Source organism: Macrobrachium nipponense, chromosome 34 (genome assembly GCF_015104395.2).
Source record: "Macrobrachium nipponense isolate FS-2020 chromosome 34, ASM1510439v2, whole genome shotgun sequence".
Lineage (NCBI taxonomy): Eukaryota > Metazoa > Arthropoda > Malacostraca > Decapoda > Palaemonidae > Macrobrachium > Macrobrachium nipponense.
Window position 1 is genome coordinate 71329483 of NC_061095.1, and position 5478 is coordinate 71334960.

Below are 5478 nucleotides of genomic sequence, written 5' to 3' on the forward strand. Positions count from 1 at the left end.
TGAGATTGGAGCTACAGAAGCAAAAAGGAAGAAATGGACAAGAGAAGAAAATAGGAAATATGGAGATGCTACATCAGAAGCAAACCCACGAGGAGAGAGGATATAGAAGAAAATTGGTCACATCTGGAATAGAGGAATAAACACCCCCCAAACAGAGCAGAGGCTGGCAGACCAAGTAAGGGAACTAAAAAAAAAGGGAAAAAGAACTGGCTCTCCCCTTACAGAAAGAGAAGAACTGGAAGGGAAATGTCACACGACAACGAATTACACGAAGACGAACTGAGAGACGATTCCACAGAAGAGTAGAACAGGATTAGACAATGGATGGAGCCAGATACAGAGAGAACAAAGATCCCCTACATGAAACCCTACAGCACCAAGAAATTAAGGGAGAAAAACAAAAGAAGTGAGGTCAATGAAATAATGGGCATAATACACACCACCAGTATCACAGAAAACAAATAACTTGGCATATGCAGGAGCAAGATTAGTAGCAGAACTGATGGGGATTCGAAAACACCAACACCACTAGCCAGAACCAACCCAAACAGAAACCAAAACAGCAACCTCTTGGGAAAGCGCCTGGAAAAGCAAATCATGGTGATGAGATCTGACTTGAGTAAACTGAAAGAGATGCAGAAAAAGGCTAAGAAGCAAGAAAAAGCAAGGGAGGAACTCAACGAGAAATACAAAGTACAAGAGAGGGGACTAAACAACATAGAAGATGTAAAACAGAGGCTTAAGGCCAAAAGCACATAAGATCCAACGGTACATGAACAGGAAATAATGGCTACCAACAAGAACAAACTATTCGGAACCAACCAGAAAAAGACTATACATCCAACTAAGAGGGAATACAACCACCCAGAAATTCCTGAAGCCAAACCAAGTAAGAGACTCTGGGGAAAACATATGGAGCAATCCGGTATCCACACAACAAAACCATGCAACATGTCTCCAGGAAGTCAAGAAGAAAGAAAACAGGGAGAATAAACAAAGATTCACAGACATCACGACAGACACAGTCAGACACCAACTAAAGAAAATGCCAAACTGGAAAGCCCCAGGTCCCGATGAAGTCCCATGGATACTGGCTCAAAAACTTCAAGCCCCTACACCCACGAATAGAGAACAACTCCAGCATTGTATCTCAAATCACCATGCACCCAAATGGATGACCAAACCCAGGAAGAAACATCCTAAGTACAAAAAAACAATGAGTAAGGGGAAATATAGCCAGTAACTACAGGTCTATCACTGCCTACCAATAATAATGTGGAAGTTACTAACAGTATCATCAGTGAAAGGCTATACAATTACCTAGAGGAGACAAAAAAAACCATCCCCCACGAACAGAAAGGTGCAGAAGAAAGTGTAGAGGCACATAAGACAGCTCCTGATAGACAAATGGTAATGAAGAACAGTAGGAGAAGGCAAAACCAACCTAAGCATGGCATGGATAGACTATAAGAAAGCCTTCGACATGATACCACACACATGGCTAATAGAATGCCTGAAAAATATGGGATGGGGCAGAGAAAACACCATCAGCTTTCCTCAAAAATACAATGCGCAACTGGAATACAATACTTACAACTCTGGAATAAGACTAGCAGAGGTTAATAATCAGGAGAGGGATTTTTCCAGGGGTGACTCACTGTCCCCACTCTCTTCGTAGTAGCTATGATTCCCATGACAAAAAGTACTCAGAAGATGGATGCCGTGTACCTAACTCAAGAAAAGTAGGCAACAGAATCAATCATCGGATGTTCATGGACGACATCAAGCTGTATGGTAAAAGCATCAGGAAATAGATAACCCTAAATCCAGACTGTAAGGATTGTATCTGGGGACCTCAGGATGGAGTTTGGAATAGAAAAATGCGCCTTAGTCAACATACAAAAAGGCAAAGTAACGAGAACTGAAGGGATAAAGCTACCAGATAAGAGCAACATCAAACACATAGATGAGACAGGATACAAATACCTGGGAATAATGGAAGGAGGGGATTACACCAAGAGATGAGGACCACGATCAGGAAAGAATATATGCAGAGACTCAAGGCGATATCAAGTCAAAACTCAACGCCGGAAATATGATAAAAGCCATATAAACACATGGGCAGTGCCAGTAATCAGATACAGCGCAGGAACTAGTGAATGGACGAAGGCGAACTCAGCATAGATCAGAAAAACCAGGAAACATAGCCAATACACAGCAACTACACCCCAAGAGCAAATACGGACAGACTATACATAAACACGAAAGGAAGGAGGGAGAGGACTACTAAGCATAGAGGACTGCGTAAACTCGAGAACAGATCACTGGGACAATATCTGAAAACACTGAAGACGAGTGGCTAAAGAGTGCATGGGAAGAAGGACTAATAAAAGTAGACGAAGACCCAGAAATATACAGAGACAGGAGAATGACAGAGGAACAGAGGACTGGCACAACAAACCAATGCACGGATAATACATGAGACAGACTAAAGAACTAGCCAGCGATGACACATTGGCAATGGCTACAGAGGGGAGAGCTCAAGAAGGAAACTGAAGGAATGATAACAGCGGCACAAGATCAGGGCCCTAAGAACCAAGACTATGTTTCAAAGAACGATAGACGGAAATAAACATCTCTCCATATGTAGGAAGTGCAATACGAAAAATGAAACCATAAACCACATAGCAAGTGAATCCCCGGCACTTTTTTTTTTTTTTTTTTTTTTTTTTTTTTTTTTTGCACAGAACCAGTACAAAAAGAGGCATGATTCAGTGGCAAAAAGCCCTCCACTGGACCTGTGCAAGAAACATCAGCTACCTTGCAGTAATAGTGGTACGAACACCAACCTGAGGGAGTGATAGAAAAACGATCACGCAAAGATCCTCTGGGACTATGGTATCAGAACGGATAGGGTGATACGTGCAAAACAGACCAGATGGACGTTGATTGACAAAGTCAAGAGAAAAGTATCACTCATGATGTCGCAATACCATGGGACACCAGAGGTTTGAAGAGAAAGAGAGGGAAAAAATGGATAAGTATCAAGATCTGAAAAATAGAAAATAAGAGGATATGGGATATGCCAGTGGAGAAATCCGTACCCATTAATCATAGGAGCATAGGCCACGATCCCAAGATCTGAAAAGGAATCTAGAAAAAACTAAGAGGCTGAGTAGCTCAGGACTCATGCAGAAGAGTGATCCTAGAAAACGGCACACATAGTAAGAAAAGTGATGGACTCTAAGGAGGCAGGATGCAACCCGGGACCCCACACTATAAATAACCACCAGTCGAACTGGAGGACTGTGATAGAGAAAAAAAAAAAAAATAATAATAATAATAAAGATATGAAAAAATAGAAAAAAATATTACTAATATTGATATTAATTATTTTGATTCTCAAACTCTTCCTACGGCTATGAAAACAGCGAACCAAATTCTTTTTCACCACGCTTTTCCCAAATCGTTAAATAATGTTTATTGATAAGTATCACATATCCCACCTGGGAATATTAAGTGGGTTAACTTATAAACATCTTTTGCATGAATACAAAACCCAATTCGATTTGTTTTCACTAGAAGCAAAACCCCATAAAGTGACTTATAAGTGAATTAAGACCTTTATAAACAGTATTCGAAAATATGAACATTTAAACTAAGTATTAAGCCATTATCTATTTGCATATATAGTTTTTGTCATTTATGAACAAAATCTAATAGTTCTATTAAGAATGCTTGTCCAGGTGTGTAGGGACATGTTGACATTTAAACAGAAATTTTAAAAAATGTTTTTGTTTGTACCATATTATCAAGTTGTTTATACACAAGGCCTAATGGTCAATGTTATTTATTGTATTAAAATTCAATACTTCATGTTACGAATGCTTATTGAGGTTTTAGGAATATATTGACATATCTAAAATAATAGCCAATGATTATTTGAGCAAATATATTTCAGTCATTTATATTCTAAGACTAAAAGTCTGTAAATTTTTCGGTTTTCTTTTTTTAGTATTAAAATGAAAATTAGAGAAAAAGAATATTAATAGAAGACAAAACATTTAAGCTGACTTTCTCCCCCCCTGCTGACTTTTGCGCAAAAAATTTCCTTTTTGAACGCACGAGAATCACCAGAGATTCCGTTGCCGATTTAGACAGGAATGAAAAGCAGTTCCTTAATAGTGCCCTCTGACTGGGGATACCTGCCCCCCCCCTCCCCTACTCCCCCTCCCCCCACCACCGAAAAATATGAAGGCTTAACCTTCCATTCCTGCTCTGAAATCCGACGGTCCCCATCATAGCCGTATATAATATTCCGGGTGAGGAACAGACCTGTCGTAATAGCAAATCATTCTCTGATGCCTGAGATTTACAAAAAATTGACGGCCTTGCCAAAACATGCGATCGATCCCTCGAGGCGGTAAGTGATAGAGGCGACGCCAAAATAGCAACAGGTGATGTAAGGCGCGCGCGAGAAGAGAGAGAGAGAGAGAGAGAGAGAGAGAGAGAGACCGTGTGCGCTTTCAATGAGTGTAATTGCATTAGCAATTTTTCTGTTCCGTGTTTGCGTTAGTTGTTCTCGTTTTGGTCCTGGGATGTAGAGGAGAAGAAGAAGAAGAAGAAGAAGAAGAATGGAAGGTCTTTGTTTAGGTTGTTCTATTTCTCTTATTATTCATTTATATATCAAATTTATGTTAAATTCCATCCATTTATTTCTTATCTATCAATATCTGTTTACCTTTATTTTTTATTCCGTTTATTTATTTCATAGTTTTTTATTTCCTCCTTACCTTTTTTCAGTTATTTTATTCATTATTCAGTTATTTATTCATTATTCACATCGATATAAATTTAGCTAAGATCTCCAACCAAAGAGACGAATACAATATATTGATATTATAAACATGGCTGTTCGAAGCCTCTATCCACACGAAAGTGAATATTAGAGGGAAACGTTCTTTTGGGTAAACTCATTCAAGAAAGTCTCCTTGAAGTAGTCAGGTAAATATTCTCATTTAAACCACTCTTTCGCAAGATAACTGATGACAGAAGGTTCATAAAAAAAATATATATTTCAAGAATTGTCAATTTTCACATATATTTTGAGACTGCGCAATGAAGAATTTCTCTCTCTCTCTCTCTCTCTCTCTCTCTCGTCTCTCTCTCTCTCTTCAATTTCGTTAAAGTCTCTTCAGGGAAGAATTATTGATATATTAAAAAAAAAAAAACAGAAACCAGTTCCAAAGGTCAAAGGTCAAGGCTGGAAAATAAAAATGGCAGCAGTAGCGTGATATCAGGACGTCAAATCTATTGAATAAAAATAAATTCACTGGACGTTGAAGTGAACTGTGGGGCTATTTCTGGATGCGAAATTCTCCGTGTTGGTCGTTCAAGGTGCTGCAATATAAAGAATATATTGTCTAATAAGATTTATGTTGTTATTATCTATTACAAGTTTAGCTACTGTTCCACGAC